This window comes from Phyllobates terribilis, unplaced genomic scaffold (genome assembly GCF_046119375.1).
Source record: "Phyllobates terribilis strain yellow unplaced genomic scaffold, ASM4611937v1 Scaffold_1__5_contigs__length_1240528914, whole genome shotgun sequence".
In the NCBI taxonomy this organism is placed as follows: Eukaryota; Metazoa; Chordata; class Amphibia; order Anura; family Dendrobatidae; genus Phyllobates; species Phyllobates terribilis.
Genome location: NW_027362761.1, coordinates 764,461,582 through 764,478,754, shown reverse-complemented (window position 1 = coordinate 764,478,754; position 17,173 = coordinate 764,461,582). Strand labels below are relative to the sequence as shown.

Sequence of the window (17,173 nt, the reverse complement as noted above, 5' to 3'; positions counted from 1 at the left end):
CCTCACACGCTCCTACGCTCACCCTCACACGCTCACCCTCACACGTTCACCCTCACACGCTGACCCTCACATGCTGACCCTCACACGCTCACACCCTCACATGCTCTCACCCTCACATGCTGACCCTCACACGCTCACACCCTCACACGCACACCCTCAAACGCAAACGCTCACCAGCACACGCTCACACTCACACGTTCACCCTCACATGCGCTCACCCGCTCATGCGCTCACCCTCACATGCTCACCCTCACACGCTCACCCTCACACGCTCACACCCTCACACGCTCACCCTCACACGCTCACCCTCACACACTCTCACCCTCACACGCTCACCCTCACACACTCACCCTCACACGCTCACCCTCACACCCTCACCCTCACACGCTCACCCTCACACGCTCACCCTCACTCTCAGACGCTCACTCTCAGACGCTCACCCTCACATGCTCACTCTCACACGCACACCCTCACACGCTCACATCCTCACATGCTCACCCTCAAACGCTCACATCCTCACACGCTCACCCTCACACCCTCAGATGCTCACCCTCACACCCTCAGACACTCACCCTCAGATGCTCACCCTCAGACGCACACCCTCAAGATGCACACCCTCACACGCTCACCCTCACTCTTCACCTGATCACCCTCACCCGCTCACCCACACCCCGCACACCCTCACCCACTCACCCTCACCCGCACACCCTCACACGCGCACCCCTCACATGCACACCCTCACGCGCACACCCTAACACTCACATTCACAAGCACACCTTCACACGCTCAGACGCTCACCCTCAGACGCTCAGACGCTCACCCTCAGACGCTCACCCTTACACGCTCACACGCTCACCCTCACACGCTCACCCTCACATGCACACCCTCACACGCACACCCTCACTCGCACACACTCACCTTGACACGCTCACCCTCTCCCTCTCACACTCACCCTCACACTCTCCCGCTCACCCTCACACTCTCACCCTCACATGCTCACCCTCACATGCTCCCACGCTCACCCTCACACGCTCACCCTCACACCCTCACACGCTCACCCTCACACGCTCACCCTCACATGCTCACCCTCACATGCTCACCCTCACATGCTCACCCTCACACGCTCACCTCACACACCCGCTCACCCTCACACCTCCACACGCACATGCTCACCCTCACACCGTCACCCGCTCACCCTCACACGCTCACCCGCTCCCCTGGCTAGCCGGTCATCTACCTCACCCGCTCACCCTCACACGCTCACCCTCACACGCTCACCCTCACACGCACACCCTCACACGCACACCCTCACCTTCACACGCTCACCCTCACACGCTCACCCTCTCACGCTCACCCTCACACTCTCCCGCTCACCCTCACACGCTCCCACGCTCACCCTCACATGCTCCCACGCTCACCCTCACACGCTCACCCTCACACGCTCACCCTCACATGCTCACCCTCACACGCTCACTCTCACCCTCACATGCTCACCCTCACACCCACACACGCTCACCCTCACACCTCCACACGCACACGCTCACCCTCACACCATCACCCGCTCACCCTCACACGCTCACCCGCTCAACCTGTGCTAGTCGGTCATCTCCCTCACACGCTCACCCTGTGCTAGCCGGTCATCTCCCGGCTGCTCGCAGCAGAAGTACCCCGACCGGCGGCTTCGCTCCCCGGTCCTCAAAATTCATTATGGGCCCCGGGGGGATACATTGGGGGGTTAATTTAAAGTATGCACAACCCATTTAAATACTGCATCGCTGATTAGTCGCGCCCGGTCGGCCGCATACATATTCTAGAATACCCGATGTGTTAGAATCGGGCCACCATCTAGAAATAAATAATACTGCATGAACCAGTCACCAGCCAGTATCTGTACACGTACAGATACAAAATGCTAATGAGTTAATGGAAGAAGAACAGAGGATAGTTAGTTTGCACACTTGAAACTGTGGATACTGGGAATAAACTGTATTGTTGGGGTAGTGCATTCCAGGAAACTGGGCAGCATGAGACAAGTTCATGGAGACTAGAGTGGGAGGCTTGGATTATAGAGGATGTTAGTCTTAGGTCATTAATGAAACGGAGAGGATGGTAGAGTGGTAGACAGAGATGAGAGAGGAGATGTAGGGCAGTGCAGAACTGTAGAGAGTTTTGTGGGTGAGAGTGATAAGTTTATTTTGGATTCTGTAGCGGATGGACAACCAGTGCAGGTGACATGAGCGAGTCAGTGTTCGGATACAGAGAGTGAAGGAAAGATCTGAGTCAAATATAATCGCAAGATAGAGTGCAGTCTGCTTCGAAGTTATGGTAGCACCACAGACAGATGGCAATTTCAGGTTTAGGTAGGTCGGTAGACGAGAAAAACAAAAGGAGTTCAGTTTTTGACAGATTCAGATTTAGATGGAGGACATGATGTTTAGAGACAGTGGACAGACAATCACTGGTATTTTATAAAATATAGTATAAGCGATCTAATTACTACAGGTTCAAGTCCCCAATGGGGACTAAAAAGTAAAGTAAAACTGGAAAAAAGTTTGTTGAAAAAAGTGGAAAACCCCTTTTTCTCCCATAAAAACTAAGCCCTTGACCAGATCCGTGAATGTAAAAATAAAATTTACAAAAATGTTACAAGTCTCAAAAAATGATGACACACACATTTTTTTCACCTTTTTTTTCACCAGTAGTATAATAAAAATAATTAAAGAAATCTACACTGGAGCTACTCATTATACTATAGTCAACCTGCTGCAAATATCAGTACTCAACCCACCGGAGCTGTGTATAAAAAGAAAATAATTAAAATTGATTTGCACATAGTGACCATATAAACATCTTGAGTATCAATAATATAGTATCAATAATATAGTAAAAAAAAAATAAATAAAGTCTAAAGGATCCACAAACTAGATTACAGGGTCCCAATAGGTTGATATGTTCCAATGTTCAGCATATAATATGCTTATATGGTATCTGTATGTAGCTCAACAAGTTTCTCTAAACTGAATGATATTTTGTGGAAAGCATCTCAGCTGGTGGCAACTACCCACACAGTCTACCATATTCGAAAATGGAGCTGCGAGTAACCAGTTGTGACATCACAAAAATCTTCGGTATGCTGCAAGGTCAGCGTATGTTTCATAATCCAATGCATTTTTGAGAGCTACGCTCTCCTTCGTCATGGATAGTGTACGCAGTCTCTGGTCCCTCAATTTAAAAGAAGTCCCTCATGAGTAAGCAGTTGGCAACTTGAGGTGTACAAACCCCTTGGGAAATTGGGAAATGACCAATACACGTTCCAATTTTCTCCATCACATCAAGTTTATGCAGATAATGTTTAGTACGTCCCACATACAATTTATTTATGCGCCCTTAATCCAATAATTACTCCTTTAGATTGGCATGTCAGTTATTTTAATCACTGTATTCCCTTCACTATAATTAAATTTCCTAATGACATTTTGACCTTTCAATATTTGACGTATTTTACATTTTCTACACGAGAAAAAAACATTACTACTACAATTATTAAGAGCAGAAACATTATCTCTGAGATTTTTCACAAGTGGTGCAATTAAATTACCAATATCATGGGGCTTCCAAAAAAACAAATTTAGGATTTCTGGCAATTTTTCACTTATTACATTGTCCCGTAAAAAATACTCCAATGTTTTGATATAATCTTTTTTAAAATTTCAATCCTAGAATTAAATTGTAAGGGGCGTGGCCTGAAGTCCTGTCATGTAAGACGCATGATTTCCAAGCTCTGTGAGGACACCCTATAAAGCGACTGATATCTCTACTAAAAGAAGCTGGTCTCGTCTGAAACCTTTTGGAGAAGATACAGATTTGTCTCTGGATCATTTTAGGACCACCCATGTCTTTTTACACCCTGGCACAGTCGAGATATTGACTTTGAAACTCGGCGGGTACAGACATGACAGGCAAGTGAGTGGAGCCGCAGTACCGACCCCTGTGCCATAAAAAATAGTGCCCCGTTTTCAGCTGCCAGTGTGGCCATCAAGTCACTTATTTTATTTATATAAACTGCCTCTGGACCTCAATTGGTCCTTATTAAATCATCCTCACCTCCCTATACGCCGGCACATCCGAGTGGTTACTGCTCTTAACAAACGGGTACGCACGTTGCGGTCTGGAAAGAAGAGCCGCAGTACAAATCCTTGCGCCCAAAATAGTCCCCTGTTCTCGTCTATTTGCGTGGCCATCTGGCGATGGTCACGCCGAAAATTCGTCTCTTCCACCTCTAACAATCGGGGGGACCATCCCCAGCCCGCTCCTACCTCCCCTTTAAGTGGTACACCGGAGCAATATCCCTTCCATAGAGCGCATCTGCCGCGACGATCCTGGAAAGTCCCTTCTGCGGATCATTGCGCATGCCTGTGGTCTCCATCCAGCTCTGTCATGCTCGCTGAGGAGCTATAAGTGTATAAGCTATAAGAGTATAAGCTATAAGCTACAAGTGAAGACTCAAGACCCATACAGACACCAGGGATTTAATCTAAAGTATCAGATCACCCTCCTCTTTCTTTTATTACAGAGATGAACCCTTAAAAAACATTGTAAGATTTTGGCAAGATCTAAATATTGCGATCTAAAAAATGACAGTTTAACCGCAGCACCTCATAAGAAATCCCTCCGCAGTTTATTAATTCATAGCAATCATTTTCCTCTTGCTCCCTCATAAGCAGTGGTTAATATCCTAGGTGTGTATGAACTACAAAAACCATAGATAATACCTCTGCTTTCATCCACTCAATATCTACCAGATGTAGAAGCTCTGTCTGAATCAGACTTAGTAAATTAATTAAAACCCCTCAATTTCCGTGCCATACGCTCTGCATTAGGTTCTAACAGTCAATAATAAACCTATCCACTATAGTTCCTTTGGTCAATATCTATCATCATTGAATTATACAAGTGACTTACTCTACTCTGTGAACCTATTACGTTCGCCACTGAATTCACCTACTAATCCATAATAAATCTCATCTGAATCCATTATAGGAGTAAGCAACAACTTTGTCTCTTCTGGTAGAGTCTCTGATCCGGGGTTACCCCTCATCATATACAGCCCTAATCCTAACCTAAGCTTTATCCTCCCTATTCAGGATCTCATCATCAATTATCTTATTATACTTTTCCAACTTCCTTTTCCATCCTCCAAAATGGACAAAAGTGGTCCCAAATCTAAATCCACAAGCTCCAAAAACATTAAATCTGCACACAACATAAAAATGGGCTCTCAGAAAGAAAATCAGAGCCTTCTTCAAAACACTAGACACACTTCTCTCTCATCTACTTCAGAAGAATCCCCTAACTCGATTAGCCCTTTGAAATCCAGGTGTCCCTTAAAGAGACTAGATAACAACCTGGAGTCTTCCAGACAAAAACAATACTCCTCTTATGGTGGACCACCAAAATCCAACACACATCTTAATAATTCTATTAAATCTGGTATAAACAAACACCATCTTTCTGCTACTGAAGACCCTCCTGTCGATGAAATGGATTTTTCTGTATTGTCAAAGAGGAAGGAACCTGATGACAGAGAAGTCAAAGACTACCTGTCAGGGGTTTTCTGGGATTGAAGATGGCGTCACCTCTCCCACTCAAAGTCAGAATCAAAATCTAAGCTGTCAGATCTAGAGGATCGTAACCAGAGAAATAACATCAAACTCAGAGGGATTTCTGAAAACATCTCGCAAAATAATTTAACAAACTATGTCAAAGACCTATTTCATAAAACTATTCCGAGCTTTTCTGACCTAGACATGTCTATCGACAGAATCCATCGCCTACCTCGTCCCCCGGGTCTTCATCCAGATTCCCCAAGAGATACCATTTTACGAATCCACTTTTTGCCACCAAAGAGAAGATCCAAAATTTCATCAAACAGAATAAATCTTTCCCAGATCCACTCTCCCATATTAAATTGTTTGCGGATATATCTAAAGACACTATAAATGCTCGGAAATCCTTCGGTGAAGTCACCTCTTCGTTGAGGTCTTTGGAGGTTCCCTACAGGTGGGGCTTTCCTACTAAGCTCCTTGTTTTTTTCAAAGGAAAGACTAAACCTCTATTCACTCCAGAAGAAGGCATCAAATTTATTTCTTCATCAAAATCTGTCTCTCTAACCAGAGTGAATCGCTGAGTGAGACTTTGTTTTTTTTTGGGACTTCCTCACCACCACTTATAAACATTTTTGGTATTGATAACACCCTTCATGTCATTGCTAACCTTTGACAATCTACTATGTTTCCTCACTTGTAGAACTCTGCATTTCAGACCTAGTCTCTTTGACTTGAAATATTGCGTAGTTAGATATTTTTTGTTACGCAGGTCTTTAATGTAATTTTAGCTATATGTTGTTTGTATTTTTCTCTATTTCAAATTACATTACAAGGCTTCCGAAAAGTTATCGGGATGTCCCTCGCGGACCTCTTCACTGAACTTTCCCCCACCAAGAGGAGAGATCCCTGTGTTTGGCGGTGCTCCTTCAGGAGAACTTTTTCTTCTATGTTTGTTCCCTTTTAAATATCTCAAGTAAGATTTTATAGTTCATATTTAAATAAATTTATATTGTACACCGTGACTGCTGTGACTTACTGCGGTCTCACTCTGCAATTCAGAACCTGTTTGTTCTGCAGTCTGAGACTTTCGCCGTTCTTCACAGCACTTACTGCCTATATTCCATCTCTTAGTTTGGCTTAATTTTGCTTGGTTCCATCATTATTTAATTAATATCCTCTTACCAACAAATACATTACACTCTGTCATGAGTACCAATTTTCTCTCATACAAGGTCAGAGGCCTAAACAGTCCCATGAAAAGGTTCACAATTTGGATATCAAAAATAGCCGTGCCGACATAATTTGCCTTCAAGAGACCAAATTTAGTAAATCTAACCACCCATCTTTCCATCAAAGAGACTTTCCCCATATTTTTAAAGCTCTCAATGATAATAAAAAAGCAGGAGTTATTACAATTATAAAGAACACTATCCCTTTCAAATTGATAGAGGAACTAGGGGATGACTTGGGTAGATTCCACATATTAGTTTGTTATCTTAATAATTGCCCATGCACCATTGTCAATATCTACGCTCCTAACAAAAGAATTTTCACATTCCTAGATAAACTTATTAAAAAAATTCAACTAATAAGAAATCTAATTTTACTCGGTGACTTAAATATAGCACCTGATTGCTTTATTGACTCCTCCTCTTCCAAAAGACAATCCTCCCCTAGTCTAAATTCTTGGTTGACAAGAAATTTGTTTTTTGATGTCTTTCGATGTATCAACTCATCTTCTAGAGAATACACACATTTCTCCGATGTCCACAACTCCTCTTCTAGAATTGATTTACTGCTTACCGACACCTTCTCTATTTCCAAATTTGTACAGGTCTCAATCCTACCAAAATCCATCTCTGATCACTCCACAGTTTTGGGAAAAATTAAAATTGGTCCTAATCTACTAAGCAAACAATTATGGAGATGTAACTCCTCCCTCCTACATTTCTCCTCCTATAAATTTGAAATTGAATCATCTATTAAACAGAATTTATTGAAAACACGTCCGATGAAGTAACCCCGTTCCATATTTGGAAAGCTCATAAAGAGGTATCCTAATGAAATTTTCCTCCATTCACAAGAAGAAATACAGAGAAAAAATTTCCTATTTACAAATCCAATTAAATGTTAAAATAGCCTCACAATCTAACTTAGCCTCCCCCTCGCCCACCCATCAGCAAGAAATAATTACACTCAGACAAGAACTCAAAAAAGAACTCTTTTCCTCATACGATACATACGTCAAATCATTTAAATTTAAATCTTATTATTCCCTTAACAAACCATCTAAATTCATGTCCCAGAGAATTAAACATTCCAGAATCAAACAAAGAATTGATAGAATCCTATCTCCATCAGGCGAAATTAAATATCATCTTAAAGATATTGCTGAATCATTCGCCAAATATTACTCAAACTTATATAATCTTGATTCTGACCCTTCCATTAAACCCCCAAACGGGGAATCCATTAACAACTTTCTCTCCAGTATTAATATCCCTAAAATCAATCTATTAGACCTAGAATCTCTTAATCTTCCCTTCTCAACTGATGAAATTCTGACAAATCTCAAATTCTTCACTTTGTACTAAAAAGCTCTACCATCGACGACATCAGGAATTTATCCTCTTTCAACTGGGAAAATAAAGAAATATCATATCTCGAAATCTGCATAACTAAAAATTTGAAATCCCTTATTCCTACAAACATGGATAATATTTCTAAAACTATTTCTAATGACCTAATCTCTTTTAACACCTCCGAATTATCTTGGGTAGGTAGGGTAATGATAGTCAAAACCTATATACTCCCTAAAATCTTCTATATCTTTAGGACTCTCCCCATTATCATTCCTATGTTCTATCTCTCCAAGCTACAGAAATTACTAAACAACTTTATTTGGAATCATAAAAAAATTAGAGTAGCTTCTAAGGTTCTGTATATAAACAAACTTCATGGTGGATTGAGTCTACCAAACCTTCACGCATACTAACTCGCTAATTTGGTTAAACAAAGTTACGGGTGGTTTAACCTTAAAGGCCCCGTCACACTAAGCGAGATCGCTAGCGAGATCGCTGCTGAGTCACAAGTTCTGTGACGCAACAGCGACCTCACTAGCGATCTCGCTACGTGTGACACGTAGCAGCGACCAGGCCCCTGCTGTGATATCTCTAGTCGTGTCGGAATGGCCTGGACCTTTTTTTGATCGTTGAGGTCCCGCTGGGTAACAAGCATCGGTGCGTTTGACACCTTACCAACGACCTAGTTGGCGACTCAGAACTGAGACACATAGGCGTGCATTTGCGTTGTCTTTTCCGCGCCCCCTCAGCTCCGATTGGTGGTCGCTACTGCATTCTGATTGGCCTTGCCTTAAAGAAGGCAACATAGTAGCGCTTCCGTCCTTTGTTCATGACTGCGTGCTGGTTTGCAGATCGTAGTAGAGTTCTCCGGGCTGCGACACCACGATTTATCTATTCTTCAACGGTTCTTCTGACACCTTTCTCTGTGCACGGTAGGTATCGTTTGGGGTCTCAAATGCGTTTCGATTTTTACTTGATTTATAGGACACCTACCAATTATCTGCTATCATTGCTCTGGAGGGAGGGAGGGCTTGGCTTTTATCTGTGTACATATGCTTTTGCATAGGCAGCCATTTTAGGGGGTCTCGTGTGCACACACCCATACAGCACGTTTTCTGGCACGCGCGCTAACGGAATGGAATGCAGTTTTCCATGACCTTTCGCATGTACAGTTTTAATAATTGCTTTATTGTTTTTTTTTAACTTTTCTCATCTTTTCATTTTATTTTTTGTCAGTTTGCACCATCATGAACAATGCGCAGTGTGCTGTTGTGTTTGCTGCATTGCTGGTTGACGAAGCTCGTCGTCAAGATGAGGCACGGATGCTAGAGAGGCGTTCCAAACAAAAACATCGTATGTGGACCAGAGAGTGGCTGCAGAAGAGGTCCGATTTGTCCCACATGCAACTTGTAAGAGAGCTTCAGGAGAAGAATCCTCATGATTTCCGCAACTATCTGCGGATGTCAGAGGAATCCTTCATACATTTACTGGAAGGAATTACTCCACTTATTCAACGGAAGGATACAGCGATGCGTGCTGTCATCCCGGCAGATGAAAGATTGGCAGTCACGCTGCGATTCCTGGCCACCGGACGCTCACTGCAAGACTTGCATTTTTCTGCAGTCATTTCAAGGACCCTGCTCAGCATTCTAATTCCGGAGACATGTAATGCGATTTTCCACAGTCTACGTAGCTACATGCAGTTTCCCAACATGGAGGAGGACTGGAAAAAGATTGCCTCTGACTTTGAGTAGCTTTGGCAGTTCCCTAACTGTGGTGGGGCTTTGGACGGGAAACATGTCCGGATCACTCAACCACCAAACAGCGGATCCTATTTCTTTAATTATAAGGGCTATTTCAGCATCATCCTGATGGCCCTTGTTAACGCCAATTACGAATTTATAAATGTAGATTTTGGCATGAACGGAAGGGTTTCCGATGGTGGTGTTTTACAGCACACACTCTTTGGAGAGCGTTTGAACAACTGTGACCTTCACTTGCCTCCCAACTCTGAGACTAGAGGCAACCTTAATTTAGTTTTTGTCGGTGATGAGGCCTTCCCGCTTCATCCCAATCTTATCAAACCGTTCCCCCAAAAAAGTCTGACGGAGGAAAGAAGAATTTTCAATTACCGCTTGTCAAGGGCACGTTGGGTTGTAGAAAATGCCTTTGGTATCATGGCCAATCGCTTCAGAGTTTTCCACACGCCTATTAACATGAAGCTTGAATCAATAGACTCAGTTGTTTGGCTTGTTGCGTGCGTCACAACTTCCTTCGCTGGCGCAATGCATTGGCGTACTGTCCGCCTGGCTTCGTGGACTCTGTGGGCCTAACAAATGGGGAAGTGCAGCTCGGTGAATGGCGCACAAACGATCCCGCAATTACAGGACTTTAACCATTGGGATCCGGCAGAAAACACCCACGATGCGAAGACCTGCCGAGACAACTACTGCCAATATTTTAACGGTCCTGGTGCTGTTACTTGGCAGCATCACAACTTATAGTGGGCTACTACTGACATTTATACACTACTTTCATTTTTGTACTGATTTGTCTAATAAACTGTGTGTTTTACTTTGCAAAAGCTTTGTTTCTCATTCTTTCAGTAGTAAGGGCCCGTATATACATACGTGTACTCATATGTATACAGATACATCCATATACACATACATTTTCAGATGAATACAAATCTACATACATATACACACACATATACCTACATATACACATACATACTCACAGACATACAAGTATGCATACCTATCTAAAAATATAGATATATATCCATACATAAAACCACCAACAAATCAGTCTTCCCGTGTGACCGGAGATGCTGTATTGATGATGCGTCACTTTTCGAACTCAGCAGCGTCTTCGGTCTGACCGGGAGATACTCTGAATTCAGGGCGCTTCCTTCGCGCACGCAGTAGCGTCCTCTAATAAGCCGCGCGTCCCTGTAGGCGACGTTGATGCATCATGGGCGGGGTTTACGGCGTTGATGCGTCGTGGGCGGGTTTTACGATGTTGATGCGGCCTAGCTTGTCAGTAGTGGCGTTAACATAGGTTAGCACAGTATATGGCGGCACATTGGTTAAAACAGTAATTACAGTGCAGTACCTCAGGTATGTAATAAGGTATTTTTTCTCCAGCGCCTGCAGACCCGGAGCCCCAGCAGGAGTCACCTACAGGCTCGTCCTCTACAGGCTCGCCAGCATCACTCCGTGATATGGGTGCAGCCTTGCCTTCCGGGTAATTCTTGCACATAAAATAAGGTCCATACAACTTGGAAAGGATAGGGCTGTCGTGTACTATGAAGTGTTGTGTCTTTCCCTAGCCGGTGATGCCAGAGGATCCGGGTGGTCCCTCAGCTCGTCATCACCCGAGCAAACAGAAAACCGTAAGTGTTAAATAACAAACACGTACCTGTTAATTAGATGCATGTACAGAATTATTCTTGTTAAGTTTTACCATTCCCTCCGTAGAAATCCCTACATTAGAGGACCTCCTGGCGTCACACAGGAGGATGATGGCGGCACAGCGGACACTGACTGAAGTAGTCAAACAGCACGGAATGATGCTGGCAAGGTTTGTGGCGGCCCAACAGCAGGGCGGCAGCCACTAATTTTTTTGTTTTTTGTTGTTATTATATTATATATTTGTTTTTTGTTGTTATTATATTTATTTTGTTGTTATAAAAAAGCCTTAAAGTTTATATCCGCTGTTGTGTAAGCTTTGTTAAAAAATAATAATAACATGTTTCATCACTCACACCCATTATATCTATGCATCTATATAGATGCACCAAGCCCATTACCCCGCCTAGTAGACCTGTTAATAACTATATGCTGAATTCAGTAAAGCAGGCTGCAAGTTTTAAGCCAAAAAAACATTTTTATTACAAACAAATATTTTAACAATTAAACAATTAAATTAACTATTAAATTAACAATTACTTAACAATTTAACAATTAAACTTAAACCCTAAAAGTAAAGTAAAACGTCACTACAGATCTTCATATTGGTTGTCTGCATTCGAAAATCCTTGCCTGGGCGGAGAAGATAGTTGTGAAAGGAAAGACTGAGAAAACATGGGATACTGTGGGGGGGGGGGCAAGCGTCAGGTTTTGCAGAGGCCCAATCTGACGCACTGGTGTGCTACGAAGCGGCTCTGGCAGTTGGGTCCATGACTGCAGTGAGCAAGGATCACGGTCGATCCTACTATTTATGGTCGACGTTTCATCGAGTTGACCGGCTGTCGCTTTACTTAGTGTGTGAAAAATGACCCTTTCGGCGTGGATCCTCTGGCTGTCATCCAGCTTCCGAAGTCTATCAGCAGCGAAGTTTGCAAAGCTGTCCATGCCGGTGTTGGTCTGCTGCATTAAAATTTGCTTTGCCAAAGAGACGAGATCTGTTGATGGCGACAAGGTGGCCTTTCTTTTACGCAAATTTGTTAGTCGTCGAGGTACAGTTGAGGGCGCAGGGTCTTCACTCGACCCCTCAGTAGCCTCCTCCAGACTAGGTTCACTATCCGGGATGTCGTCACTTCTTGTGGTCGACAGATCTTGCTGACGGTGCTGCGGGAACAGAAAATTAATGTTAAAGCAAAACCCAAAAATTATTTTACAACATCCAGCACCACACCACAGAAATGTGTTGGCATTGGATATATCATGACCAGCATGGGTAAACGTGCACGTGGAAACAAATGTGAGGGGAGGCACTAGCAGTACAGGATATGAAATGGCATTCAACGGTATGAGAACTGAGTGGGGCGAAAATAGTAAAGGAGTGTACTTATCTGAACTGGAAGGGATAACTTTTGTAAACTGCAGAATTAAGCAGGTAAAACCTTAGTTAATATTTTCTATTCAACTATGGCATGTACATACAAAGTTTAAATGCTATTTACGGGGAAGCAAAGAAGGTACTTACATCTCCAACAGGGGTGTCAGTCGGGATCTCAGGGTCTTGTTCCAGGGTCGGCCGCATCGAAGATACCATTGTCCGAGGTAGCTCCTGGTCACGTGTGAAGCCAAGCAAGTCATAGTACCATAACGAGGGCACATAAACCTCATCTGTGCCGGCACCTGACTTCCTTGACTTCTCCACCTTGTTGAGCTCTTTTTTATAGACGGTGCGTAGACCCTGGATCTTTCTAACAACGCTCTCATCCACCTTCTCGCAGGGATTATGCTGCTTAAAGAGAGTAACCAGTTTCTCATACGCCCCCTTTTTTTATTTCGATTGCTGTACTCGGCCGATTTAATCTGCCAAAGGCAGGGTAGGCACCGATACATCTCAATCAATTCACGGACAAATTCCTCGCTATTGTAAGACATCTGAAATAAAGAATAGCATACAGTGAGCATACATGGAACATTTAAAAAAAAGTTAAAAATACCGTTTGAACCGCACTACCGTTTGTTAGATGTGTGCACACAAGACCCCCTAAAATGGCTGCCCATGCAAAAGCATATGTACACAGATAGAAGCCAAGCCCTCCCTTCCTCCAGAGCAATGATAGCAGATAATTGGTAGGTGTCCTATAAATCAAGTAAAAATGGAAACGCATTTGAGACCCCAAACGATACCTACCGTGCACACAGAGAATAGGTGTCAGAAGAACGATGTGGAGTCGCAGCTCGGAGAACTCTACACGATCTGCAAACCAGCACGCGGTCAGGAACAAAGGACGGAAGCGCTACTATGTTGCCTTCTTTTAGGGCAAGGCCGCCGCCCAATCAGAGTGCAGTAGCGACCGCCAATCGGAGCTGAGGGGGCGCGGAAAAGGCAACGCAAATGCACGCCTGTGTGACTACAGCGTCACACAGTACGTCCCTCATCGAGGTCTGAATCGTCAGAGTAGCTGATATGTGACAGGGTCCCAACGGCCGCCGACATCGTTATACAGGTCGCTACGCGTCGCCGTATCGTTGCAGCGTCGTTGGGAAGATCTGACTGTTTGACATCTCACCAGCGACAACATAGCGACGCAGAAATGATCCCTGCTAGGTCGTATCGTTGTCAGGATCGCTGTAGCGTCGCTAAGTGTGACGGTACCTTAAATTCACTCCTGCTTGGCTAGACCTAGAATTAGCTCATAACAATTACCAACCTTTGAGAAACCTTCTATTTAAACATTTGCTTAATCCAAAGTCTCACGAACCAACCCATCCCATTCCCAAGCGACCATCTTCGCTTGGAAAACATTGGCCAAACCTAGAAAAAAATAAAAAAATCAGACCAAATCAAAAACCTCTCCTTATTGTCTGTCAATTTAATTCTTGATCAACATTCACTCCCTTCGTGGAATTCAGTTGGCCTCCAAAAAATAAAAGATATTTATAATGGCTCCAGTTTTACTCCTTTCAAAGATTTAAAAAAGAAACATAATCTTTCTATGACTGATTTTTTATATTATACATCTCTGAAGGATAATATAAACACTATCTTATCTAACAAAGCTCCTCTATCTGAGGTTACATGTAACCTAATTAATGATGGGGATCACAATGTCTTCTGGAGCACTAAATATCTTTACAATACTTTTAATGACGACCCTTCTTTTTTCAAAATTTCCTATATGTACAGTACAAGTGGGAAACAGATCTAAACAAAATATTCACCCCTGAACAATGGGAGAATGCAATAGATTACTCCTGTTCTTCAAATATCTCTATGCTCCTTCATGAGTCTTTCTTCAAAATTTTATCCAGATGGTACCTCACCCCTGTTAGACTCACTCAATTTTCTAATGATGGTTCCTCTCTTTGTTGGAGAAACTGCGACCAACCAGGCACACTTTTTCACATTTTTTGGAGCTGCCCCAAAATTAAATCGCTTTGGAGCCAGGTTTTTTCTCTGATAACATTTATTCAATAATAATTTCCCAATTACTCCTCAAATGGCCCTCCTCTCTCTAGATTTAGAAAATTTTGAACCTTTTTTCTCGTAACCAAGAATTCTATTGCCGCCCTTTGGAAGGATTCTGAATCTCCTAAACTTTGTGACATCATTGAGAAAATCTCTCTCCATAGCTCATTAGAATCTAGATATGACCTAATCAATAACTATCTTCTTAAATATTACAAAAAATGGAACTGCTGGACCTCAAAATTCCCTTGATTCTCTTCTCTTTGACATTGTTATTTGAATACTTCTCTTTTGCAATTGGTACTGTCGTGGGTAATTTAAATATTGATTATACATAGTATAAACCTAATGCTAATTCTCAAACTTTTTTTTTTATCTCTAATTTGTTCACTACAATACTGCTCTTGTTACTATCGACTTTGTAACAAATTAAGTTCTCCCTTTTTCCCTACCCTTCCCCCTCCTTTTTCCTTGTTCCCTGGAAAAGTAAATACATTTCTCACCTCCCCTCCCTCCCCTTCACCTCTCTATCATTCCCTTCCCTTTGTTAAATCTAAATTTAATAAAAATTATTGGAAAAGAATTATATTGTATAATAATCGGAATCTCATACACATCCATTTCTTTTCATACTGATTTTGTTTGAAGTAGTAAATCCCTAGCCGTAGCCTTTATTTCCATTTTAATTATTTTTTTTAGCACTATTAGCATGATCATGCCCTTTCTCCTAAAACCATGAGGTTAGTTCAGGGGCGTACATAGAAATCATGGGGCCCCATAGCAGAAGTTCTAATTGCCCCCCCCCCAAAAAAAAAATAAAAAAATAATTGTTGGGGTAACAGAAGAGCTTATCTCACAACTTTCCAGCCTTTACATACAGTACAGACCAAAAGTTTGGACACATCTTCTCATTTAAAGATTTTTCTGTATTTTCTTGACTATGAAAATTGTACATTCACACTGAAGGCATCAAAACTATGAATTAACACAAGTGGAATTATATAGTTAACAAAAAAGTGTGAAACAACTGAAAATATGTCTTATATTCTAGGTTCTTCAAAGTAGCCACCTTTTGCTTTGATGACTGCTTTGCACACTCGTGGCATTCTTTTGATGAGCTTCAAGAGGTAGTAACTGGAAATGGTCTTCCAACAATCTTGAAGGCGTTCCCAAAGAAGCTTAGCACTTGTTGGCCCTTTTGCCTTCACTCTGCGGTCCAGCTCACCCCAAACCATTTCGATTGGGTTCAGGTCTGGTGACTGTGGAGGCCAGGTCATCTGGCGTAGCACCCCATCACTCTCCTTCTTGGTCAAATAGCCCTTACACAGCCTGGAGTTGTGTTTGGGGTCATTGTCCTGTTGAAAAATAAATGATGGTCCAACTAAACGCAAACCGGATGGAATAGCATGCCGCTGCAATATGCTGTGGTAGCCATGCTGGTTCAGTATGACTTCAATTTTGAATAAATTCCCAACAGTGTCACCAGCAAAGCACCCCCACACCATCACACCTCCTCCTCCATGCTTCACGGTGGGAACCAGGCATGTAGAGTCCATCCGTTCACCTTTTCTGCGTCGCACAAAGATACGGTGGTTGGAACCAAAGATCTCAAATTTGGACTCATCAGACCAAAGCACAGATTTCCACTGGTCTAATGTCCATTCCTTGTGTTCTTTAGCCCAAACAAGTCTCTTCTGCTTTTTGCCTGTCCTTAGAAGTGGTTTCCTAGCAGCTATTTTACCATGAAGGCCTGCTGCACAAAGTCTCCTCTTAACAGTTGTTGAAGAGATGTGTCTGCTGCTAGAACTCTGTGTGGCATTGACCTGGTCTCTAATCTGAGCTGCTGTTAACCTGCGATTTCTGAGTCTGGTGTCTCGGATAAACATCCTCAGAAGCAGAGGTGACTCTTGGTCTTCCTTTCCTGGGGCGGTCCTCATGTGAGCCAGTTTCTTTGTAGCGCTTGATGGTTTTTGCAACTGCACTTGGGGAAACTTTCAAAGTTTTCCCAATTTTTCGGACTGACTGACCTTCATTTCTTAAAGTAATGATGGCCACTCGTTTTTCTTTACTTAGCTGCTTTTTTCTTGCCATAATACAAATTCTAACAGTTTA

The 17,173-nt window shown here is 42.9% G+C and overlaps 1 pseudogene; it reads left to right on the top strand.

Moving 5' to 3' along the window:
* The first annotated feature begins 5,201 nt into the window (after positions 1-5,201).
* LOC141156808 (uncharacterized) lies at positions 5,202-10,652 on the top strand (annotated as a pseudogene).
* Positions 10,653-17,173: the final 6,521 nt, after the last annotated feature.